Source organism: Camelus dromedarius, chromosome 13, assembly GCF_036321535.1.
Source record: "Camelus dromedarius isolate mCamDro1 chromosome 13, mCamDro1.pat, whole genome shotgun sequence".
NCBI classification, from domain to species: domain Eukaryota; kingdom Metazoa; phylum Chordata; class Mammalia; order Artiodactyla; family Camelidae; genus Camelus; species Camelus dromedarius.
In genome coordinates this window covers 10,936,484-10,963,897 of record NC_087448.1, presented here as the reverse complement: position 1 = coordinate 10,963,897, position 27,414 = coordinate 10,936,484, and the positions used below count along the sequence as shown (strand labels likewise).

Below are 27,414 nucleotides of genomic sequence, written 5' to 3'. Positions count from 1 at the left end.
GGGGAAGAAGGTCAAAAGCTTCATTTCACAGAAAACACTGTCTTCTGAGGCATTCATTCATTCATTTATATGTGTGTAAGAAAGAGAGACAAATTATTTTTGCAACAAGTAAAACACGTAGTATGTCAAAAGGATAAGTTTTGTGGAGAAAAATAAACCAAGGAAAGGTGATAGAGAGTGCTAGACTGTGAATGGAGATTTCAAGTAGATTATCTTTGGATGTGTTTGAAAGACTTATTAATAATCTGAAATTTAATATACCTGTTGGCTCTCATCAGGGAGAATGAGTTCTTTTTTCCTTCACATTCAACATTATAAGAAGAAACATCATCACTGCACTAGAGAAGTAGTTGGCTCTTTGATCCTCACTTCAGGGAGGAAAGGGGAGAAAGTCATTTATTGCAAACTCAGCTTTGCTGGGTTTGAAATGTTTAGTGCTGTGACAGTGGCAATTCATCCCCTGCCTTGAACTTCTTTGTGTGCTCCTTTGATAGAACACACAGGGCCAAGCGGAAGTAACACCTTGGTCCACCCAGATGATCAGGAAACAGAACACAGAAGCTGACTGATGTTGGCTATTTGGAGACAGGCCGACCACACGGATGAAGACATTTTCTTACCAGGACTAGAAACTGTGCGAGCCAGGGAACTATGCTTTCACACTCCCTTCACTCTGTTAGGCATCTTCCAAACAGATGGAAGGACCCAGTGCTTCAGAAATTCTGATCCGAGTCCTCAGGTGGTCACATGTGAAAACACTCCTGCGTGCCTGCCAAGGCCCACCCTGCGGTGCTAAGCTCTGTAAGAAGCAGGGCCTGGGGATGGGGCATGGCTTTGATATATACTCTGAACACACTGAAAATCACAAAAAGTGATCTTCTCGAAAACATAATTGATTTGGACAATTCAATTGAATTGTTCACAAAACCACTTCTGGGAGTGTTGTGCAGTGACAAGGACCCACCGTAAACATCTCACTGGCATCCCGCCTGCCCTGAACGATGAGAAGAGCTGTCAGTGCCAGATGAAACGAAACCCAAACTTCATCCATCTCTCAGAGGGTAGGAAGGACCGCTATGCCCTGCTCTGCCATCCAAGAACCCCAGGGGATGTGCTCAATGGGGAGGAGGTGAGATTGGAGAGGGCTATGGAAACCTCCATGATGTTTCCAGTGGGCACTTTTCATCAGGATGGAGGACAACTGGTTCCCAGTCTATAGGGTGCTGGTTGAAAACCTGGTTCCTACAGCCCCTTCCCTGGAAATGGACGGCCCTCTTCTCTGCCTCCTCCCTCTGCCTAGGAGCCGACAAGTGTCCCACAGTGTGGGGGCAGGAGTGAGGGTTTCCCAGACCTGGGACACAGCCCAGAAGTTAACACCAAAAAGGTCAGGATTTCCTGCAGTCTCTGCCCTCAAGTTTCCTCCAGGTCAGCTGGCCCTGCAGAGCGGCCTCCGGGGCCCTCCAGATACGCATCGCGGTCCCTGCTGTCCGCCTCTGGGTTGCTGCCCTTTCCCACACTGCAGGCAGGGGGAAAAAATCTTTCTGTGCCTAGCTTCTTGACTTCCTCCTTTCCCCTCATCCTCAATCCGAATTAGTTCATAGGATTTTTAAAGATGTAGATCAACAAAATCACCCCTACGGTCCTCGCATTAAACCACTGGGATGTGACCCTGTGCCTGAGTTGATCACTTGGGCTACATTTGCCCAGCCTGGGAGCAGCAATAACTGCAGCCCTCTTCTTGTACGTGTGCCAGGACATCCTGCATTTAAGAAGGGCTGAAATTCCCCATGGCGTTTTCTCTCTGATGTTTGAAATATTTGCTTATTTTTCCCACAGGAAACTTTGCAGTTAGTGTGCATCCCTAAATCGATTGTTTCCCCCCAACCCCGGGGTTCTTTCCCTCTTTAGCAAGTCCTTGAGCAGCTCCTGATGGACGTGTCTCCTGTGTGACATCTCAGCATTCTCCTTTGCACTGCATGCTTTGATTGACGGTAGCCAGTTTTCTTATTTGCTTGATAAATCTTAGCTATTTCCTTGTTCACAACTCCTCTTTACATGTAAGAAGCATCTCCAAAAGCCAATCAGACCCCATTATCTTTTCATCTCTCCTAGGTTCAAACTCACAGTTTCCTCTTGACAGCAGCTCCCACAGCTCTGTGGGGCTGGTCACGTGACGCCAGCCTCACTGAACTCTCGAAGCCAGTAATAGTTTGCAGGTTTTGTTTCCTAGTTATACATGAAGCACCACAGCAAAAGGAAAGAGACTTCACAAACTAGAGGTGGCCAACAGCCACAGAGAAGTTTCCAGCTAGAACACGCTGGGGCATGGATCATTTTACAGCATTTATTCTTTATTTTGAGGACATGAGAAGACTAGTCAGAAAATATAATCAGGTAATTTATATCTGGCCTGTCAGCCTTCGGAATATGCCGGTGAAACGCATCTCTGCTGAAATTCTTAGTGTCATGCTGTCATCCCAGGCAGCCCTGTGAGCCAGGAAATGGTACAGAATATATGCAGAACTGGTAACCAGTACGAGGATGGCATCAGGGAAGCCCTTTGTTTTGAGGAGTCTAAGTCTAGGGGCCATCACCAAATCTTGGGGAGATTGTTAACAGACTCGGCTGCAGACATGGGGGCTTTCTGAACTAGGCAGGGATGTGGCATCCAGTGTCTCTTCCCCAGGACTGTCTGTTTCCATTTAAGATCACAGCGGAACTCCAGGTTAGAAGGCAGGGGATTTTAGTGCTTCGGAAGCACTTTTCACGGTCGGATCTAAATTGAGATTCAACTGAATTCTGTGAGCATGTGTGGTGGACCTGCTCTGCGTATAATGCTGTGTTAACCATGGCCATCTCATTGCGTGGGTCCTGGGAAGCCACTCACGACCTAGTCTCTAAGAACAGCCACCCCAGGCGTGTGCTGTCCAAAGCCTGAATGGTCGTCGCCATAGATGGTGACCATCACGCTGGAGGCTGCAGTTGTGTTGGAGTCTTAGGAGGACTGTCTCTACCTTCAAAGAGCTTGTAGTCTGTGGGCGCAGGGGAAGATGGCTACAGAAGCCACTGTAATGCCAGGCAAAGCGAGCCCAGTAGCAAACTGGAAGTAGCCAGAAATGAACGTAGAGTTAACTCAAGATGGAAGTTGTGGGCAAAGGAAGAGGAACAGGGAAGAAGAGGAGGCTGGATTCTCTTGTCAGAGCCTCCCACACCTGGTCTTAAACTGATAGGTCGTCAAGGATTGTGCTTTTAGAAGATAACACTGACGGAGAAAAACTGGCAAATTTGTCAGGAGACTGGAAGCCAAGTAGAAAGACGCAGCGCAAAGTCAAGGTAAGAGATAAGGGGGCCTGGACTTGAATGATAACTGTCGAATGGAGGAAAGGCAATGGGCTGGGAGATGTTTTGAAGTTTATAAAAATTCCTTTGGACTAACCTTGAAGTTAAAAGTGAGAAAATTAGAAAATTAGTAAGAAACAAAATACTGATGGACCCTAATTTTAGTACCAAGAAACAATATAGTTCAAGATTTAAGTTGAACAATATGAACCTGCCATTTTTATAGGTTAAAAAAATAGGTTGACTATCAGTAATTTCATGAAATTCAAATTTACTTTAGAGTAGCCTCCTTAATGAGTTAAGTTGGCTGTGTTTGTAGAAAAAGTATAGCCCAAAAAAATAACATTAAGTGAAATAAAAATTAACCAAGGATACAAGAGAGCAGAAAGTCCATTTATTTAGCAGTGGGAGAGGTGAGAGCATGTTTTAAAGAGCAGACACAGTTCTTCAAGGAGATGACCTGGTAGAGAATCTCCCTGTGGCTTGCAGCCTAAGGCAAAATTCTGGAGAAATTTGAAAGCCCAGTACTTGCTTTGGAATTAAAGAAGGGCATTGTAAGTTATTTCAAGTTACAACCTCCTAGACATCTCCCTTTGGGGGTTTTCTTAACGGAAGATTTGTTCCACAGTTATCGGCAAAGATGAAAAATACCTCCAATGAAATTTTCCCCGAGTCCATTTGCCACCTGTGCTCCCGTCCCCATAATCAGTCTGAAGACAGAGCTTAGGAACAAATAGAGAAAACTTAACACCATTAAGCAAAACCTTAAGCAAACCTTGCATTACATGAGGATGTCATTAGGTCACGTAGTAAACATCAGTGATTAACCCGAGAGTGAACCCTGTGAATCCGTCAGAATGGTGCAGGTTGTGGAACCTCTGTAATTTTCACTCCCAAATTCTGAGCCACATCAACGTGCTTCCAAGCCCTGTTCCCACTGGTTCCTTTTCCTCCCCCAGTTCTCTGCTGCTCAAGGAATGCCAGCGCATCCTTGAAGCCCTGACCCTCCCTAGCCTAGCCCACTCCCTAGGACTTTACAGCACTCAGTTCATGCCTTCACTTTTGTGGCACTGAGTTTGGTTATCTCCCAATCTAAGTTTGGTTTTCAGTCTTATATTCATTCAAGGAAGCACAAAAATGCACGCTCTTGTGTTGACCAGTAAAACAAAGGAAAAGAAATTTCAAGATTGTATGCTGATAGTATGCTGCATTTGTGTCAGTGAGAGAATGCAGGGGGAAAAAAACAAACCCAAAACTCATTGTGAAAGAATTTGCAAGCAATTTCATTTGTCTATAATAAAAGTATACATGAGTTACACATAACAGAAGTATGTTTGTAGAGACATAGAAGACATTTAAAGGGATACCCATCAGTTTCCCCTAGAAAACAAAATTGGGGTTGATGGGAAGATTAGGGGACTTCACAATATTATTCAACCAATGCTTCACTCCTTGATTTTATTTTTAAGAGTTTTGGTTTTTTTAAAAGAAAAACAACCAACCATAATTCTATACCAGATCTCAAAAAAGTGTGGTTCCTTCAAGATCGGCACCAAAGGGAATAGATATGTCCCAGGAGCCCACAACACGCAGTCCCCAGATAGAAATATGTCTTCAAGCATGTTCCTTAGTGCTTCCTTCAGGAAGTGTTTGTCCTACCGCAGGGTGACCTCTCCAGGGCCAAACACAGCCAAGTTAACTAATTCAGGAGGCTACACTCCACAGCCTTATGTAGTGATAACTTGGGATAAATGAGGATGCTTTTGAGATAAGTTTTGAGCTGGCAAAGATTCTACATGCAATATTGGACACCATTGTGCTAAGAATTAAGTAGCCATTTCCCAGAATAGGATGTTTCTCACTGGCCACATAAACCCTTAGGTCTGAGCTTACTGCCTTCTCCTTGCCTCTCTTGCTTCTTCCCACACCTCCTCTTCCATTTTCTAGCTGCCAGTCTTCAACCATCAAATTTCTATTCCTTTATTACATTAAATTTTCTACCCCCTCAAAGTAAGCTTTACCATTAAGCATCCAAAAATGTCAAAAATTCTATCAGGGAGACCCTGCTTAACCAAGGACCTTGTATTTAGGTCTCTTTCTGAACCAACCAACAAGTAGGCAGGTGAGTCAGCATCTGACCTTAGGCGGGGCTCCTACCCAGATCAACCAGGGGCGCATTCAGAGCTGGGAGAGGTGTGATGAGGAGGAAGGTCTTCCTAAAACAGCAGTATAATCATGAACGTTACTCAAGCTCTTTCGACGGATCAGGCACTGGACTAAGACATCTTCCCTGTCATTTCTTGTTTAGTCTTCACAACAGCTGTCTGTATGAGGTTATGACAGAAAAACATTGTCCTGAACCTGGTCTGCAAGATGTCATTTATAGCCTCCTTTCGGAAAGAAATTAGGATTTTACTGATCAAATGATCAAATGAGCCGTTTTCTGATTAGCTTTAATGAGATTAAGACTTGCTCAGGGAAACTCTCACCCACACCACAGCTGACTAATCAGTCAAGAGTCTAGTGACCATTTTTAATGACTTATTTTTCTTTTAAAAATCAGGCTGATAAGGATAATCTACTTACTGTCTTCTTCTGCAGAATGTCTTTACCAAAAGTGAATCCTCTTTGGCCATTAAGATTTTTTTTTCTTCCTTAATGCAAGATTTTCATAAAATTTTGAGACATAGTCATAACCAAACTGCCTGAAATTTTTTTAGCTAAGTAAATACTACTGTTTTCCCCATTTAACACATAGTAAGCAGTCATAGAGCCAGAGCATGATGGTGATCTGACTCAAAACCCAGGCTTTTAACTCTTCCCCAAGTAAGCTGGCTGCCTTCTCCTCCAGTTTTCACACCACAGAGTTTGTGACTGTCATTCCCACTTGTCCACTGAAACCTTTCTCTCAAAGTCTTACCAGTCCGGGTGTCAAGCATGCTCTGGATAAAACCAAACTCTAATCGTCCTGTTTTCACTCTGGTGATAAAGCTCCCAGTGGGGAGAGGGAGCTGGATTTGCAGCCTCACTCTGTGTCTCCTACAGATCATCCTTCTCCTGGAGGTCCTCCTTTAGCTCCACAGCTGGTCTTGCCATCTTTATAGAGGCCCAGAGGGGCACACCCCCCCCTTTATTGTCCTGGCTTAACGGAGACCAGGAGTCTCATGCTCTTCTGACAGCTGAGAGCTGCCTCAGTTAAACCAGCTTTACTCATGGCTGCGGGGGCAGTAAGGGAAACGCACAGAGGGCAAGAGGCAGGTAGGTCACATGGAAGTTACGGGAACTCAGAGCTGAGTGTCCTTTCTAAGGTTAGGGTCACCTGTGGGCCTAACAGAGGTCATCTTAACCTACTATCCAGGGGGTCTTTGGGGGTGTTCAGACTCCTTAAATTACAGACCCAACAGGGTGAGACCACAAGACCTTGTCTGCCTGCCTAAGAACTGCCTTCAGAGCACCACCTTCTGTCTAACTTGCATCAGACAGGAATACCCACGTGTCATCCACGGAAACACTTCAGGCTGTATGCCAAAGAAATATCACGAGGCGTCCCAAACATATTCCTTCTTATTTTAAAATGTCTGCTCATTGAATATTCATTCATTCATCATTTATTCAGCAAACCCACCACGTTCTCTCCTCTCCCACTTTGACCTTACTAGTCTTATTTCTAAAACACTCAGATGCCAGTAACTCTTCCTCATCCTTGAGGCCTCAGCCTAAATGCTCCTTCCTCCCAGAAGCCTTCCCAGATACTCCATAATGCCTTGCACTTCACCTGCTATAGCTCTTATCCCTCTTTATTTTAATCACCTCTTTATTTGTTCCTCTTTGTTACCAAACTCATGCAAGCCCCATGAGTAAAGACTTGGGTCTACCTCATTCACTGTGTCTCCAGTTCCCAGCTTAAATAAAGTGCTAGGTAAATATTTGTTGAATAAGTGAATTGTGTAGCATAATGCATTGCACATGGAGGACTTTCAGTTAGATTAAACAAAGTGCTCGAGTGAGATCGTTGCTATTTGAGGTTGCTGGCATCTTCAGGTAGAAAGAGCTTCAACTGTTATTTAATGGATTCAAAGCCAGTTTCCTCTCTTTTGCCCTGAAAGGAAGGGGTCTGGAATATACTAACTTGCTTCTCCTACCCTGACTATGCCATTTCTCTAGGAAATTATTTGTATTAAATCAAGAAATTTATTTAGCAAAAGGGGACAGTGAATCAGGTAATAAGATCCTACGTTTTATTTTTTACCCTGCTCACCACCTTAGCCAACCCGCCTGGCAGGCTTTCAAGTCTGTCCATGAATTAGGATGTCAAATGATCAGCAATACTTAGAAATCCTGAGGTGGCGACTGTAATTCTCAGTTACATATATTCCCGTTTCAGTCATTTTTTTGATCTACAACAAGGGATACCCAACTTTATTAAAATGCCATTTTGAAAAGTGTTGACTGTGAACTTACCATTCGAACACCTTCGTTCACCGGGCGCTTAGGAAGAAATGCTAAAATGCTCCTGACAAGCCAAAGATCAACTCAAAGCCAACTCTTATTAATGGGGATATTAAGGAATTTGACACAACACTGTAAAATGATTATAAATCAATAAAAAAATGAGGATATTAAAATTATAAGTTCTTCTGCAAGTGGGTCAAGTTCTGATCAGCTTAGCTTCTGAGGTCAACTGTGACTTCGAATAAGCCAACAGCTGGGGTCCATCCTTTCACCTTCTACAAAATGTTATTAGCCCAGAGTGCAACGTGTGATGGACCTGTGGGTTACCTAGTCTACCTATTGTAAACAAGTCTATTCTGCTTAGCAAGTGGCAGCTCCCTTTAGATAAAGCAAGCCCAACAGTGGAGAGCTGTTTTTTTAAACACACAGAGAGGCGGCCAGTACTTCTGACACTGAAAAAGAAGTACACATGGGTGATTTTTTCTCTCTTTACATTTGTCCTTTCTATTTCTGTTCTACTAATAGTAAAGGACTTACTGAATGCTGTGTTGACCAGCCAAGATATTGGTTAGATAGGAATATTTTTCTCATGCACCAGAAAGAAACAATTTAATGAGGTGAGGTGTGAGATAAAAATTCAGTAGACACAAATTGACATAACATTGTAAACTGACTATACTTCAATAAAAAAGAATGCAAAATTTTTTTTCATCAGTAGAAGAAAAAGATGAAAAGTTCCAAGAATGACCAAACAGGAAAAGAAAAAAAAAAAAAGGACAAGAAAAAAGAGGAAGGAAGAAAGGAGGGGTCAGATAGGAGAGAAAGAGGAAAGAAGCAAAACATACAAACCTTTATCCATAAATTCAAATCTGCTGCCATTTGGAGATAGCATTTTAAGGTGTCTAAAAGTTGAAGCATGATTATTACTTTTGGAAAGAAAACCCCAAGCTAGACGGCGTGGGGAAATGTTACATATGGAGATGGATGAGCAGAAAGATGCCAGTTCCTACAGACCAGATAGCACCTGGAAACCACTGGTCGGACATACTCTGTAACTGGATCTAGGAGCCCGCTGAGAAACTCATGACAATATCCAGGCAATCTGCAGTGTTTCCTGAGCTCACCAGCAAAACTAGGAGTTCCGCTCCTGTGATAATTTGGACAAAAGAACACAGTGAATCCAGGCAAATCTATTCAATTAACATTGCTGAAAGTAATACAGTGACATCCATTTGTTGGCGGAAGTTTGTATATTCCTTGTGTCTAAAGCAGAGGGGAAATGCGGTCAGTGTGACCTCTCAGTTGTGGGGATGGTGAAAAATCCCTCATATTGCGGAAAATGAAAACCGAAAGATTGCGTGAAGTCTTATTACAAATGTAGTCCTTCTTATGGATTGAGAAATGATGTAAAACTGTGTCAAATTTCATTGCATTTTTTAAAAAGCTTGGAATCCATGACCTGGGTGATCAATTAATCAAGGCTGCTGTGCAGTTGGCAGGGTTTTTCTTTTTTCCTTTTCTTTTTTTTCCCAGATCTCTGCTAATTCAGAAAATATATCCAGTCTCACTAAGTGTCTGGAGCTGGGAGTGATGTGGATACTTACTGAGTGATTGCTGAATAAAATAATAAACCACACTTATTTAGAGACAGGTCTTGCCGCTATTATAAACACTTGTCAATCAGAAAACATAACCTGTTGACAGATTCATCAGTAATCTCCCCAGAGCCTCCCTTTGGTATTGCTGGCTTTCCTAACAATAGCTGTCGCCCTGAGACAGGTGGCTTGGCTCTGCCTTAAACCCATCCATTGGCCACTCTGCTAGGTGTCTGGAATTGCCTGCAGCAGGAATTATCTTCTCATTGTTCCTGTGGATTTGAAGAAACGACGAGGGATTAGATATCCAGTTTGACTAGTTTCCATTTACAACAACTAAAAATGATGGATAACATGAAAATAAAGAAACAAACAAACAAAAATGATCCTAAATACATCCACAAGCTGGCAAAATGTAAGAAATCCGTAGATTAAAAACTAAGTAAAGACACACAGCCAAAAACAGAGCAGAGACAGCTCTTGCATTGAGCATATTTTCAGGAACTGGAGCCTCGGTGTTTAAAGTCTTGCAGGGTTTGGAAAAGGGGAGGCAAGGACCAGGACCCATCTAAGATGTGATTTAATGGAAAACCCCCACATAAGCCCTGGACCCCAAAGGCTACCCTGGAAAGGCATACGCTAGAAATAAACTTACTCTCTGCCCTCTCCCCAGGGGGCACTGAGGACAAGTACTGTCTGGAGACTTGCCACTGAGTAGAAGGGGAAAGTCTCCCTGAAAATTTGCAGCCACATGCCAGTCTTCACACGGTTTACAATCTCAATTCATACAACTTACGTTGTCCAAAAACCACCCTCAAAAATGTAATTTAAAGTGATCCCAGAATGGTAGTTGTACCAGTTGCCTTGCACAACTAATTATAGTTCTTTTCTCAAAGAACTACGTTCATCCCAGAGACAGAAGGTAAAGTTTGGCCAAAGAGAGAATGCCGAATTAGAAAACAGAGCTGAATAAACTACGGGGAATGAAGCATAGCGAGATAAAGAGATGGGAAGTAGGAAAGAGTTTTTAAGAATCATGGATCATAGGAAAACTAACACAGGTCTAATGTGAGTGCCAGAAAGAAAAAGAGAGTCAGATAGAAACAATATTTGAGGAAAGAATAGCTGAGAAGGTTTAGAACATCCATCTAGAGATTCAAACATTTCAAAATAAGGCAGGATAAATGTAAAGAAATCCATTCCTGGAAACAGCAACATGAAAAGTAAATAACCATGAGAAGATGCTAAAAATGTCCTTAGAGAGAAGATAGCCTTCCAAGGAGCAAGGCTTCATTTGACTGCTCACTTCTTGACAGCAACAATGGAAACCTGAAAACAACAGATACGTACAATGTACTGAGAGAAAATAAACGCCAGATTCGAGCAGCACACCCTGCAACAAGAGCTCTCAAGAGCAAGGGCAACAACTGAGAGTTTGCAACACCTAGATACTCTGTGAGGAACATTCTAGAGGATATTTTTCAGGCATAACAAAATGATCCCAGATGGAAAGTCTGAGGGGAAAGGATTAAAGAACAAAAACGTGGCAAATGTGAGTGAATCAGAGCTAATGTTGACTGAATAAACCATTATTAAAATATCTTGTGGAGTCAGAAAAACATGATCACACTGAAATACACAGTAATAACATATAAGATGGAAGTGAATAATAGTCTGTTTCTTGGTTTTGGGGAGAAGGCTAAAAATACTGATTTACTTTATAACACAGTGTATATAACTTCTAAAATAGAAGAGGAAAAAGAATGAGAAAATAATCAGTTTAAAAGAAGGTGAGAAAAAGAAGAAATGAAACACAGAATAGGGACAAACACGCACAAAAAAGTGGCAATAATGAATCTAATTTAGAAATCCAGTAGTTATAACAAATGTAAATGGACCTATTTATTTAGTTATCAGGCAAAAGAGGATCAGATTGGATTTATAAAATGTAGTTACATGCTTTTTATAGAGGGGCCCTGAAATACTTCAATCATTAAGATTGAACACAAACAGATGGGAAGAGATATGCCAGATACACATTAACTGAAAGAAAGCTAGTGTAGTTGTATTAATATCAGCCAAAATAGACTTCCGATTTAGGCAATGATTAGCTTCCTTTTCTTACTGTGAAAGGTCAGTAGAAAGCTTTGCAATAGAAAGCTTTAGCTAAATATCTTTTTCTTCATTCTTTGACTACTCCAGGCAGCATTTTTTCTTTCAAAATATCTTAACATATCGCTTTCTCTCAGAAACGACTTTAAATTTTCATTTGTCTTTTCTCTTTTTAAATTGTTATCATTTTTACCAGAAAAAAAAAAGTCTTCGATGCTAAAAAGAAGTCCTTCTACCTCCTTGATACATCGCCTAACTCCATCATCATTTGGCCTTGTAGCCTCTCAGAAGCATCTCTTCATTCCATTTCCACACATGATTGATTTTGTAAATCCATGCCTTTCCCTTAGTTTCTGCAACTTTCACTTAGATTCCGCGGGTTTCTCCCTAAATTAAATCCCCATTGTTTGGATGTACAGTGTTCACTTGTGGTCCAGCTTCCTCATTTGGCTGCAATGCGTTTTCAGGTGAAATCAATTAACTTTTGATGCGCTCCAAATGGTTTTGTGGTATTTTAAGTAACAAGCATGGCTTCAATTAAAGCTTTAATTTTTCTGACCACACCATTCACCTGAAATCCTGGTTCCTTTAAGCCAGCTGAGCTTGACCTTCCTTGTATTTCACATTAAGTCCATCTCATTTTTCTGTTGCAGCTTGGACTAATCTGAGTTCCTTACTCCATTTGTTTTTCTATGGTTCGTTGGAAGTCAAGCGTGTTCAATTGTTTGGTGAGATAACAGGTTCCTCTATCTGATTGTTACACCCTGTATGACTTGAAGTTGGTGATCCCATTCTAAGCTTTTCCCCAGAGCGTGTTATGCACACAACTGACTGCTTTATTGCTGCTGCCATCACTCCCATCCAGGCTTCTGAAGCGCTGGGTAACTGTATCAACATGGTGTTTCTGAATCAGAGAATCGTGGCTCTCAGTCACCATCAGTTGCCTGGCACTGAGGCAAGGGTCAGGAAAAAATGAGATCAACCATGACAAATAATTGTACCTATAAGGGAGGCCATCTTTTCCTCCCCCTTTTCTGTAGAAAGAGCATGAGTTTGGGAGTGATGTTTGCATTTTGTCATAGACCAGTGAAGTGAGCTTGGGAAAAAAATCCTTTAACTTTTTTGAGCCTCAAGTTTTCTCTTCTGTAATATGGAGATTAATATTATCATATCAACTGTCGTACAGATTAAACGTGACAGTGCATGGAAAGATTTTTGCAAACTGTAATCTGATTAATTAAATGCAATCTGATTAAGTAAGTGATCCCAATTCTCCTTAAAACTGAAAACCCCCCCAAATTAAGACTCATCAGATAGGGCTTCCAGGGGACCAATCCTGGCTCTTTCAATTCGATGACTGTAATTAGATTGGGACTCGGGCAGCCCCTCGGTTTCTGGATCTAGTGAGAAAACTGGGGCAAACTTTTTGACTGTCTTCTGTTTGAACTACTATTCAACCTTCTGTCTAGTTGTTTGAGATATTTTAAGTTAAAATATTTATTTGTTTCTTCATAAATCACATATTAAGGTGCACTGTGAGAAATGCACTAGAAATTAAGGCGTTCTAAGTTGCTTTTTCCTATTGATTTTAGGCAAATCATTTAACCTCTCCAGACAGCAGAATATATTGTTCTAATCTCAAGTTTCTGCACTCATTCAGAAGGATATTATGAGGGTTATGATAAGCCCGACATACACCGGGCATTTACTCCGTGTTACCATCATTTTACATCAGGGACTGTCTTAGTCATTTCAGGCTACCAAAACAAAATACCATGGACTGGATGGCTTAAACAATAGAAGTTTATTTTCTGTTCTGAAGGCTTGGAAGTCTGAGATCAAGGTGCCAGATGATTCAGTTCCTGGTGAGAGTTCTTTCCTGGGGTTGCAGATGTCTGCCTCCCCACTGTGTCCTCACGTGGCTTTCCCTCACGTGCTCTCACAAAGCTACTAATTCCATCAGAAGGGACCACCCTCATGACCTAACCTAACCCTAATCGCCTCTCAAAGGCCCCATCTCCAGACATCATCTGGGGGTTACAGCTTCAACATATGAATTTGGGAGGGGATACATTCAGTCCCTAACATGGATATAACTACTTCTGTTGCTGTCACATACAGCATGTAATGTGTATACGGTCTTCCTTTGTCTGTGATTATTGGACTGAGACCAACCCAGTTATGATGAAAACCCTGCCCCTTCTATTGAGAAGAATCTGTTTTCAGTATAAGAGCAGGACTGGAGAATTTGGGGAACACATACACTAAGCAGAATCTAATTTCAATAATTGACACCTGGAAACATGAGCCAATCATGATGACCGATCAGCTGAATTTGGGACCCGTTCAGGTGAGCTCTGTGCCTCTAGAGTCTTTAAAAGACTCTAGCCTGATAAGCCCTGCTGAGGTAAGTGAATCTCTCTGCATCGCTTAGTTCAGATGGTCTCAAATGCCTAAATATCTGAGTCAGGCTGACCCATCAGCAAGTGTATAATTGTCAACTCCGAGAGGGGGCAGCCCACTGCATCTCTGATTGCTTGTCATGGCAGACACCTGGAGATGGAGAAGGCCCAGCACGCAGCAGGATGCGAGCTCCCCCACCCCTGGCCAAATCAGCGGATAAAAACCAAAAAACTGAAGCCAGAGTTCCATCAAGTCATGCTCTCGAATTGATCGCAGAGAGCTGGGAGGATCCTTGTTCTCTCACAAGATCCGAAAAGTGTCTCCAATGATCTCCAGGTATGACATAGAATATGTTCTAAAAAGGCATAAATGGCCTGATTAAGTTCAGCTTTTTGGGATGAAATCATTCTCATTTTTTTCTTTTGATTTTTTGTTTCGACACTTCTAGCCCCTGACAGTTGTATACTCTGATGGATACTTTAAATACCTGCAATAGTTCCTCAATGTTTCAATCCGCAGGTTATCTCCAGGCACTTGAAAAGATCAGAACCAAGACTGATATGTTTCCATTAAGTGTCAGGCTGGAGTTCTCAGTGGGAGAGTTGATGCAAACCAATTGAGCAGGCATTGTCAGATGCAGAATGTTTTGAGAATTTTTGTTGTGTGCTCATATGTGTTGAGACCCTTTGTGTGCAAATGTTGTGAGGCCTTAATTAATGGCTCATTTCTTTAGAGAGAATTTGCATTTACTTCTTCCAGGTACTTGGTAGTGCTCTTCTCAGTTTGACCAATTTAAAGTCAGATCGTTAATGCATAAGTAAGTCATACTGTTATTTATGACTGATTTCTAATAAATTGCCTTATAATCAGAAAATGTGGCCAATAAAAACCCTTTTGGAATTTCTTAAGGTTTTCTTTGTAGGTAAATAATTTCTTTTCAGGTAAATAATTTATTTCCACACCTGTCTGGTGGATATGGTGAAAAGTAGGGCACTGAATTATCTACATACCTATTTTTAGATCAGGTTTGTTGATTGCATTATTTGAGACATCTATACCCTTAATTACTGTTCACCTATTTTTTGAAAAAAAGTGCATTACAGTCCCTGTTATGTTTTGGGCTTGTACAAGGTCACTTTGCATTTCTAGTTCTTGTTTTACCTTATATGTTTTACAGCTGTGTTATTTGGAGATATAAAAATTTATTAAGATTTTCTCTTCCTTGTAGGTAACTTTTATTGCTTTCTCAAATCATGGCTCAGATTCTTATTTATCTGGTATTATATTAATATAGCTGCCTTTTGCCTTTTTTTTACTTTTCTTTTGTTTTCTGTTTTGCTAAAATATCTTTGTATGTCCCATTATTTTCCACTTTTCTTTACTATTTTACTTCAGTTGAGTTTGTATTAAACGGCATACAGGTAGAATTTGTAAGTATTCTGAAGTTACTTGTTTTTCACTAAGATATTCCTTCATTTTCATTGTGATATTTATTTTGTTTTATTTTTATACTTTATCATCAATTTTGTTGTTGCTTCCTCTTGATATTGTTCTTAATTCACTACATTGAAAAAGGTTTTTTTTTGTTTTTTTTTTAATTTTTACTTCCAGCTTAACCCTGGAAATTAGGAAGTTTCTGTCTCTCAGCTACTAGTTAGCTTCCTAATTTTTAAAGTCACAAAGCCATAGATATGCAGTAACAAGTAATACAGATATGTAATAATTATCTGTATTACTACTATATAATAATATATATTACACATTATAGTATAATTTATGTAATAAGTAATATTAATGCTCCCCACAGCAAGATGTTTATGAATCTGCTCTCTACACTAACCAACCTCAACCAAGAGTTTCCCATTACCCTTATACCAACTGTTGAGTCTCACTTAAATTGAAATCTTAACCTAAGTATCAGTCAGTAAATATTAGTAAGTGCTGACTTCCTGGGGAGACAGCTATTATTTCATACAGATACATGCACTTTGTCTCTTCAGCTGAGGGAATTATTATTTAACTCATATTCCAGTTCACAGCCATGTTATCATCCTTTAGACTTAATTATACGTTTTACGAGTACATTGCTCACTGCTGTTTCTTAAACTCTTCATCTTCCCCTCTCTTAAGTTCTAGGTTATCATTAAATTTCCTTCACTCAGAGTAATTCCTCCAGTAATATAGAATGTATGTCTTCAAAAAGAGTGGGCCCCAGCATGTTTAATAATGGCTCTCTTTTGTCCTCACATTTAAATGACATTATGACTCAGTTTCTCTTGAGTCTGTAAATGACCATTACTGTTTTCTAACTTCCAGTGTTGCAAATAAGCAGTCTGATGCTGATCTAATTCTCCTCTTTATGTAAGTCTTTTTCTTTGCACTGGAAAGTTTACTAAACTTTTTTCTTCTTTTTTGGATTTAAGGAGATTCATTTGGGTGAATCTGATTCACACATCACCGACAGAAATACTTCCTGGCGTTAGTTGAACACTTTCAATCTTAAAAGACAAACGTGTTCAGCATAAGGAAGTTGTATCTATTGTTATTTGATCTGTATTTTTCTCCTGGATATTCTTTTCCTTCTTTGTGATTCCTACTATCTGTGTCTTCCGTGTCTTTTGTCTTTTCATCTGTGATTTTCATTTCTTTGAATTTTCGCTCTCTGCTGTGCACTATTTTCTCCACTTGATCTTTCAGATAACTAGTCTGATTTTCATCAGGAACTGCTCTCTGAGTTCATCTCTTACTTTAAATTTGGAAGTGTTGTGTGGGACTTTAAAAAATATTTCCAGAAATTTTTTTTTTTATAATCTCTCACCTCCTTAAGAGTTCTCATGACATTTTTATTAAATTTCAAGTCTGCTTTTCCATTAATTCTACCTCAGTGGAACCTGTGTGATCTAGCTGTTTTGAGCTGTTATGTTTATTTAAGTAACTTGTTATTTTCTTGCCCTACTCAGGTCACTGAATGTGGATTTCTTCAGCAAGAAACAGTTCAAGTCCAGCTACTGGGTGTCTCAGGTAATAGAGGCTTGACAGGCAGTGGAAGACATGCCTGCTTTTTTTCTCCCTGAATGGATCAGTAGTGAATGAGTTCATAAGCTGGGATCTTAGGGCTGAGATGTGAAACCCCCAAGTCTCAAGATGCCCCCAGCACAATGCAGCAGGGCGGTCCTCTGTGCAATCTTTCTCCCCCCTCCCCCACCCCAGCTGTGCGGGCACCTGCTACCTCAGCCCGTGCAGGCAGGTGCAGTATTACTTTGACCAGCCAGCTGGTACAAGTAGATCCACGTGGCAAGGCATACCTAAAGATATGAAGACTCTGTAGAACTTACGATAATTTATAACCTTTCCATGACCTCCAAAGACTGGAAACAAATTTTGTTTTATAAGGAGTAGAGGAAAATTGGTCAGGTTGAAGGTGTTTATCTCTCTGAAGGCTCTACTACAACTAAAGAGAAAAAGTTGCAAATTCATAATCAACAAAAGCAAAGAATAGCACAGGTGACATCAGGGGATAAAATGGCTTTTTTAAATGCAAATGAAAAATAGGGCCGTGGGAATCAATTTAGCAAGAGAGAGGAGGCTACTAATGGTGAGGGGGAGCCCATTCGCCCTGCAAAGTGGAAGCCTGGAGGCACAAGGCATATGGCAGGGGAGAGAGGCTCAGCAGGTGCCGAGAAGTTGGGTTGAAAGTCTCCATCTGGGAATCTGGGAACAGACACCAGGAACAGCCTGGCACCCACTCCCCAGGTGGCAGGAGGCAGATTTCTGGCCCTCTCCTGAAGATCAATCTAGAGAAAATAGTTTGAAAAATAATGATTAAATTAATTTTTGGAGAAACTTCCTGATAGTTCAGGTGATTAAACACTAGAATAGGCTTGGAAACAAACAGATGGTTGGACTAGGTTCATGCATTCATTCAGCACATTCATTCAACCCATAAATGTGGAAGGCACTGGGCACTAGATCTAATCCATATGTGTTATATCTCTAGGATTTTCTAATTTTATGAATCATTAGGGGCAGCGGGTGCTGTACCTGATGTAAACTATTAAATATCAAGATCCACAATCTTCCTGCCTTAACCATGTCTTAATAATCCACACTCACATTTTACTTTCAACAATACCATTCTGTTTATGGTTCCCAAACACTTCAAGTTGTTTTACTCCTTCAAGCCTTTGCAAAAGCTCTTTTTTCCCATTCCTCCACTTGATGACCTAGAAAATAACTGTTAAGGAAATATAGTTTATACATCTCCTCCCTGGCCCCCTGTGACAGGTAAACAGTACCACCTTTGGGTTATTTCCATGCCCATTTTATCAATGTATTTTATTTCTGTCTGATTTCACTCAATATGATAATCTCTAGGTCATTCTTTTTTATGGCTGAGTAATATTCGATTGTTTATGTATACCACATCTTCTTTATACAGTCCTCTGTTGATGGAATGCATTCTATTTTTATTGGTTTAAACATCTATCTCTCTTAGTAGACTGAGCTTCCTGAAGGTAAGAATTGTATTCTTGTATTCTTAGTACAGTCTAGACACTCAAAAAATGTGTATTGAATTAGACTGATTTTATTTCAAAATAATTGGCCTAGTGTAGACACAAACTGTGTTCAGATGGCTCCTATGTTAGCCTTTCTCTTTCTAAACTTGTTACCACTGACATAGTTCAGAGCCTGCTCATCCTTCCCGAGAACACTCATCTCTACTGTCTGCATTTTCTACTTTCTCATCATCACTTTCGTTTAAATAACCTCTTCTGCCTGCACCCCCGCCCCCATCCTCAGCCTGCATTTGACAATCCCCATCCTCCTCTCTTCCTGAAGATAATGAGGCAGAACCCACAAATAAGCCAATAGGAGACTTGATCTGCAGCTCCCATCACAGGACAGAAAGGCCAGTGGGGCCTGGCTGGGACCAGGGCACCCAAGGCAAATGGCCAGCTATTGGATCAGTTGAATTGTTAAGCACAAGAGATCTCCTAATCAAAGGAGAACCAAACCAATAGTCACAAACTTGAGGGACCCACATGTTTTTCTCTACATCAGTGTTAGACCTTACATTTCTCAACATTCTAACATGATTGCCAGTGAGAAGGGCTGTTGTGACTCACAACTAATGACTCAAAAAGAGAGGTTGGCTTTTCATAATTGGCCCAAAACACAGTCATTCTTGTGACAATTAACCAAAGAAGTCTTTTGCTTTATCTATACATTATATCATAACCTTTAGCATCCATTCTTAACAATTAATATTACATGTTTGGGTAGCTGAGGGGGAAATGGACAAAGATTGAAACTTTCAAAATCCCCAGGCCCTGCATTTGGCCCTCTTAAACTGTCTTCCAGGTAGATTGCACTCTCTGTGTCAGGCCTTCTAAAGTTTCTTTCTTTTATTTTCTTTTCAAGGCCCGCAAGATTCCAACTCAAGACATCTATACTCAGGCCAGATTCTTAGTGAAGGTAAATGGAAAACTCAGACTGCTATCGCAGTGCTTCTAATGCAGTGATGTTTTTAATCTGTCTTCATGCTATAGAAAGATGTAACATACAATTTGTAAAAGAGTCACATAAATGGAAATTTGAATTGTGCAATAATTTTGGAAAGCAACCTAATAATGCATATCGAAGTCTTTAAAATTATCATACCTTTTGCCTCAATAACTCTACTTTTAGGGCTCAAATCTATGTAAATAATCTGAAACAAGAGAAACACGCTTCAATCACAAAGAGCTTCATCACAGCATTTTTTTATAACAGTAAACAACAAAACTCTAAATGTCTAAAAATAAGAGAATGGCTAAGTCAATTTTAGTTAAAAATAGCCATATAAATAATGTAATATTCTGGAACCCACAACCAGTTATATTTCAGATGAGTCTAGTGCAACAAACATTTATTGACTGCTTCAAATTTCTAGCACGATTCTGGCAGCTCATGAGCTAGTGGACAGACAAATATAAAGGAATATTTGAAACAGATTGTGGTTAACTGCTATAAAAGCATGGGGAAGCCTCCACTACCTCAGGAGGGGACAATGGGGGTTGAAGGGGCAGGAAGGAAAACCAGGGGTGCCCTAATTTGGTTATTTCATGTGATTTGGTAAATAGTTTATGATGGGGAAGTTTGATGTGCATAAAGAGGCTTCTAATCAACTCCTAGAAGAATGATTAAGATGGAACTTTAGGGATGAGGAGGCATTAGCAACAGAACAGGGGAAAAAGTGTTCTAGGTGCAAAGCCCAGAAGTAGAAGCGGAAATGAGGTGTTCACAGCACCGTACTTAGTCAAAATGGCTGGCGCAGGGATTGTCAGGGATCTGAGGCTGAAGAGGTAGGTCCACAGGATCTGAAGGTTCTTGAAAAGTGAACAGAGGCTGATTTCATTTTGAGGGTGACGGGAAAGCACTGCAAGTGTTTGTGAGCAGATTTAAAGAAAAAGATGAATGTGGTTTTAGTAATGTGGGGTCAAGTTCACCAAGCAGTTAGAGGCGGAGGACTGAGGGGGCCAGACTAGAGAGCTAAACTAGACACAAGGATTTGGGAGTTACCAGTATTCAGATGATAACCGAGGCCAAGGGGTTGGATGAGATTGGCGGCTCAGGGATGGAGGCTGTAAAGGGCTTACGAGAGGGACAGGCAGAGGAACAGGAGTCTTCAAGGGGTACTGAAATGGTGTGGCCGGGGCAGTAAGACACAGACAAGAGGAGTGTAATGTCACAACACAAGGAGAAAGTATGTTTCAAGAAGTAGGTGGACATGTCAAAAGTTGCTGAGAGTCAGGTCAGACAAGAACTTGAAATCTTCCAAAGAAATGAGCAATGAAAGCATCAGTGACCCCAGCAACTGCAAGGGGTTCTGCTGTCAGTGGGTGATTTTATTTTTTTACTATAAGATGGAAGATGCTAGTACTATTCAATGATTGGATGCTGTTGGGACTGACCCATAAAGAGACTGGAGAATTCAGGACAAAGATGAGAGGAGGCATAACTGATGTCATGAGATTCTTTGAGACAAGGCGGGTAAGAATGGGCTACAGAAACTTAGATTGGAGAAAGATCACCTTTGGTTGAATATTTATTCCAAGAAGGGATAGGGTGTATGTAGGATAGTTGGTTGGTCTGGAATTTGGAGGTTGGGGTAAGAAATGTGTCTGATGGATTCTAATTTCAGTTAAGGGGAGGGGGTGAGGCACTTGTCAAGAGTAGATAAGAGAGAAAGGAAATTGTAGCTATTGTGGAAATTGGGAGGATGGATTAGGGACAGAGGAGAAGGCAGGATAGCCCAAAGATGACACTGATCAGCATAAACGTGTCAACAAACATCTTTCTAATTTTTTATCTCCATAGACTCACATTAAAGCACAATTAACTAACTCCATTCAAATTACCCAAAGGCAACCCTTGTAGGATTTACCATAGGGAGATGCAAGTTAGCCAGAAAACTATTCTTTGTTTTCCTGGATGTTTGGAGAAGTGTGGTAAAAGCTCTGGTTGGGAGGAGGAGGAGACAGAAGAACAGAAAAGAAGGTCCCATCAAAATGTACTATTACACATCACAATCTGTTGATAAACCTTAACTATTGTACAGTGCTTTTCAGTTAGAAGGGCATTTTCAAATATATTACCTCTTTTGATAATTTGCTCGAAGTCTTAGAGGAAGTGGAATAATGTTGAGACCAGCCCCAGGTTTTCTGAACTCAGAGCACTTCCCTTTTCAGTATACTGTTAACCTAAAACAATAAAACAGCCAGTTATTTTACCAGCAAAACAGGTTTATCAGGGAGCAAGAAAGAATCGCAGTTCAGGGCACGCAACTATGGTGAACCATGTGCAAGTCCTGTAAAGCAAAGGAGAGGAAGCTCTGATAGAGGAGAAGGAGAAGTTGAGGTGGGGGGTGGGGGCTGTTATAAATACAGAGTCCGCTGGAGGAAACTGGGAGTTTGAAGTAGAGTGGCTTTTCATTGACTGAGCGGCGTCAGTCTCTCATTGGCTGAGCTGTTGCCAGGTGAGGAGGAGAACTTTCTTCCTCCTGCCAGTGATAGTAGTGTCACTTCTTGCTGGAGGTGCAAGGTGCATCTCTTCCTGTTGGCATCTGTACTGGCATGCATGAGAGCTCTCTCTTCTGGTCTTCCAACTCCATTTTGGTGAAATTTCCCTTTATTAATTTTCGTAACACCAGGAGCCTTTCTGTCCTACCAGACTGATGCTGAAATAACATCTATAGGAAGGATGATCAGCCTCTGACCCAAGGATTACTCTAGTGAGGGTACAGGATCTTTTCTCACAGATGCCCTCTGCCCCATTCTAACCACTCATACGTTCAACAACAATAACAGCTAAAGGGAAATGCTCTGCAATTGACTTGCACACTCAATTGGCAGCTTTACTCAATGTCAAGAAAAGAAATGGAATTGTTGTCTGGCTTTCCAGGGAATATGCAATTTCTTGACCTAGAGAGTAATAGTAACAGGAAACTCACGTGTTTAAAAAAAAAAAAAAAAAGAGCTTATGCCCAAATAAACAAGTCCTTTTCAGTTAATTATCAGCTGGTCTGAGTCACTTCTCTCCTCTCCTCTCCTCAGGCTATTTGGTGATAAACAATGCTATTTGGGAATAGTGCCCTTGAGGAAGAAAGCAGCAGAATTCCTTAATCCTTCCTGTATTCAAGAATCTTCTCTCTCCCAGTTTTCCTCTGTATCAGTTAGAAATACTTCAAGATGGCCAACTCCCCTTATGAGTAACAGCCTTAATCATCACCGTCTCTTTTGAATTGTGTCACAATGTACTGACTTTTGTCAAGTCACTGGAATTTCTTGTACTAACATGTGAAAATTGGGGCTTCCAAACCGAGATGAGGTCATTGGTTGATTGTTGTCTTTCATGGTTGGCATCATCACCGTCAGGTTCTTTCCCACGAGGACTACTAAGATGCAGAGCCTAGGGTAAAGCAAAAACCTCCATCTTACATGAAGAAAATTAACAGTTAGATATACCTGAACTTCACAAGCATTCAGTATTTAGCTCCTGGCCACTACATGGAAGAGATTCAAATATAAATACTTTGTTCCCGATAAAAAATGAACAAACCAACTTTGAAACGGGTTTGTTCTCCAGAGTCAGACAGACATAGAGTCAAACTCTAGTTAGGAACTTGGGTGAGTTATTTAACCTTTTTGAGCATGAGTGCTCTCTCATAAAATGGGGAAAATATCTCCTTCCCAGAGTTTGTGGAGAATTAAAAGAGATATCAAAAGCGAACAATGTGCTAAACATTTGAATTTTGGTCTCTAGCCCGGCCAGTCCTCTCAGCACTCCCCCACTTCCTAGAATCATAACCAATCCTCCACAAAAATATCACTTAAAAAATTAAAATATTGGGTGAGAAAAATAACTTTGCAGGTGCCAGAGTTATTTTTATTCTGCTCTGTGAAGACAAGACAGGACTGGACAATCTTTCCCCAAAGCTTAATTAGAGTTTTTCCATGACTGTATTTGTGTTTGTTTTTGCTTCTTTTGTTCAAGTTAGGTCTTCAGGCGACTGAAATGAAATGCTCGCCAAAGAGGCATCCTTTGTAGCAGTGATGACACAAATTACATTGTTCTCTAGGGTTTAAAACACCCAGCCATTAAATTTAACTGTGTGAGCTTGGCAAATCTTTTCAAAAACAAAGCAGCTGTTTCCCTTTTGTTCATTTTTTTAAGCCTTGCTCAACGGCTTAAAGATGTACACACCCCTACTGCAAACCCAGGGAAATACCATGAAGAAGGAAGGCAAATGCATTTGCTAGTGTGAAGGTACACAGTGATGGGAAGAGAGTGAGATGCTGAATTTTATTTTATTTTCAAGCTGTTCAGTATTCTTTGCTTGTTAAGCAATAGACTGCTTATGACTTGTCAGCAACTTGTCCAAGTCTTTATGAATAATAAGTTGTCTTTATGAATAACAGTACCTTATAAGGTATGTATTGTTATTATTCCCACTTTACAGAGGGAGAGACTGCAGTGTGGACAATTTAATACTATACCCAAGATGACACAGCTCTAATAGGCAGAGCTGGGGTTCTGGACCCAGGCAGACTGGCTCCACGGTCTACGTTTTCACTAGGTTCTTCCAGCTCTCATTTACTATTTATTCTGTTGGCTTCCTTTATTCTTTATCATTTATGCAATGGCCCTCTGTTGCTCCAACTCGTCACAGTAAAGTCCTTGCTTTCATTACCTTCTGGCAACTACTCCAACAAAGATGGCACCCCCAAGGGGGGAGGGTATAGCTCAGTGGTAGAGCACATGTTTAACATGCAGGAGGTCCTGGGTTCAATCCCCAGTACCTCTATCAAAAATAAATTAAGTAAGTAAATAAATAAAAAGCAATTGCATCATTAAAAAAAAAAAAAGAAACATAGCATAATGCACCAAGGACAGAGTTAAGCCTGGTACACTAGAGAGCAGAAAAGAGGGCCACCCATTGCAGTGGGGGGTGTTTCTTAAAAAAGCTTCCTGAGCACAGTGCTTGGCATATAGTAAGTACTCAATAAGTACATAGAGAATGAATGAATGGATAAATGCATGTGTGCATGTCTTAAAGAAAGAGTAGGCATTAACAAGACAAAAAAGAGAAGTAGAAACCACCCGAAGAGAATAGCACAAGGGAAGCCCAGAGACAGGAGATAGCTCGGTGTGCCTGGGGGATTTCAGTTCCAGTCCCAAGGACATGAGTGGCAGGAGATGAGCTAAAAGAATCAGGAGTGTCAAGATCAAGATCAAGAGTATTGAGTTAATAAGAAGTATGTCAGGAGGTCAGTGCTTGTCAAACGTTAACATGTATACAAATTACTTTGAGATCTGATTCCGATTCAGGAGGACGCAGTGGAGGCCTGAGATCCTCTGGGTCTAGCAAGCTCTCTGGCGATGTTCCTATTGGTCCACGGACCACACTTTGAGTAGCAAAGCATTAGGAGGGGATGGAAAGCACTGATTAATTTGAAGGAGAGTGACATGTGATTGACTCCTGGCAGGTATTCTGTAAATGTTAAATGAATAAGAAGGCTAAAATATGTGATCACTTAAAGTTTATTTCACAAAGAGGATAAAACAAGCATTTATTGAGTACCTTTTATATACTAGTACCTGGTAAACGTTACCTCCTCTAATAATAAAAATGAAAGCCCTACTTCCAACTGTGCCCCTTTTAACTATGTAACTAGTATAATCAAACCACTGTTTCAGGGAATCTTTTAAACTGAAATTACTGTATGTAAATCAACTCACACCAGAAGCATTTAGCATTGCATAAACTGTGAATGCTAAATATTTTAATTACATAAATAGCATTTTTTTTTTTTTTTGTGAGTCATGAGTCCAAGCAAAAGTTTCAAAAGTTGATGAGGAGGAGGGTGTAGCTTAAGTGGTAGAGTGCATGCTTAGCATGCTCGAAGTCCTGGGTTCAATCCCCAGTACCTCCTACAAAAATAAATAAATAGATCTAATTACCGCCTCCCCCAAATAAAATAAAATTAAATTAACAAGTTGACAGAGCCACTTCTCACGTTGTTGATGCTTATTGTTAGGGAAGAAATTAGCTTAAGCTTTAGCACTTGGTCAACACCCCACAGCTACCAACTCCTGAAATAGGCCCAGATCTCTAATTTTAAATTCAAAATTACACTTGGCTCTCCATCTAGCTAGCCCTGGGTGTTTCTGCTGGTGACACAACATGAAGCTAGGTTATTTTCAGAGAGGAGGAGACAGCTCTGGCAGGAGGACACAAGAGACGAGGGAGCAGGGAGCACTAACTCTTCCTGGGCCCCCAGTGACTGCAAAACTGGACCATTCTTTTCTGTTTGCTTTCCTCTGGGCTTAACACGCTTCCCCCTCAGCCCGGTTGACTTATCAATTCCTCTGAACTTGTTGACACTGGGAAGGAGGCCAGCAGAGGTGGAGCAAAGGAAATAAAAAACTGAGGGAAAAGCAGAAAGGCATGAAAGGTCAGACACAGAGCTGCTGACTCATTTCCACTGAAGCCATACCTTTCCCCGGAAGAGTTCAGAAGGTTTTGTAAACACAGGGCTGTGGCTTTTCTGGGCTGGGGATGTCATCCTTCTGCTATTATGCTCAGTAGAATAGAGAGGAGTCTGCAGAGGGACGGAGGAGGGGCAGAGCCGATCCTTGGGGATGAGACCCACATGGGTTCAGATCTCAGACTTGTCACCTAGACATATGCCTCGATATGAAACTAAACACATCTGACTTCTGTCCTTGCCTTTAAAATTAGGAGAATATGATAGTAGACACTTTGCATCTTTGCCTGAGCTGTTTCCCTTCCTTGCTTCCTTTGGTAACAGCCTCCCTCACATCCCTTTGTGGAGTAAAGCCGACCCCCTTCTGTGTCAATCAAAGTACCCTAAGGGAAAACAGAGACTCAAAGCAGGACAATCAGATACCCCACCATCACCATCATTTGGAGGACTTGAACCAGGGTCCAGAAACAACTGGAGGCTCTCTGGACAAGCTGTTTATTAATTTCTGGTCCTGAATCCCTCAGACTGCCTTGGTTTATGTTCTTCTTGAAGCCTGTATGTTTAGCTGTTCCTGTGGTTTCTCGAGCCTGACAAATTCCTTTTTGATGAAATTAACCAGTGTTGGTTTCTGTTGCTTGCCACAAGGAACTCTAAATGATGCAAATGCTTGCCTCTTAGGGCTGCCATGGGGATTAGCAATTACAATCGCAGCTCTAGATTTATAGGCTCCATATCTGATCCAAAGAATTAATATTAGGGAATAATTTAAGGTTATATCAAAAGCAATCAATCAGGAAAATTTACAAAGCTAACAAGTTGGTACTCCTGAGTGTCAAGCAATAAGAGTGTCCCTTTTGGCAACTGTTTCTGTGGTTTAATTAATTGAGAGCCACAGAAAATTTCCTGAGTCAAAAGCATCTTCCCCTACCTGCCTCCCATCTCTCCTGAAATTCCCACCATTCATACTGTCTCAAGTTTTCTCATAAAGAAACACTTGCTTAACACACTTAAATACGATGCTTCCTTGAACTAGTTAAAGATATATAACTGGTACACACCTAGTTAGTGCTTATGTGTCCTTTCCTCTCAGTGCAGGGGACAAATGTTTGATTAGTCTGGAGAGAAACTTAAACTCCATACGCCTAGTATGTCATTTATGATCAAGGTTTGTAATCACAAATATTTGCTTTGTTAAGAAATTCAGTGTTTGCTTTTGTTTTTTTAAGACAGACTTCATTTCTTAGAGCAGTTTAGGTTCACAGCCAAACTAAGCAGAAAGTACAGAAAGTTCACGTGTGTTTTAAAATGTTTTATTATAACTTCAGTTTTTCCTTTATGATAGAACATAATTATGCAGCCCTATAAAACTTTTCACTCAATATATTCCATTGAACATAAGAGGATACTTGCTTGATAAAATGTAGTGCCTCCCTCAACATTTAGAAACCTATAAACCCACCCAGGCAAGGCCCTTCATGTTTCCT

The 27,414-nt window shown here is 40.8% G+C and overlaps 1 long non-coding RNA gene across 1 annotated transcript; it reads left to right on the top strand.

The window, feature by feature from the left end:
* The first annotated feature begins 13,886 nt into the window (after positions 1-13,886).
* On the top strand, positions 13,887-19,358 carry LOC116157115 (uncharacterized). Its single transcript, XR_004141023.2, has 3 exons — positions 13,887-14,237; positions 16,862-16,922; positions 19,323-19,358. It is a non-coding gene; the product is annotated as an uncharacterized LOC116157115 (long non-coding RNA).
* The last annotated feature ends 8,056 nt before the right edge of the window (positions 19,359-27,414 follow it).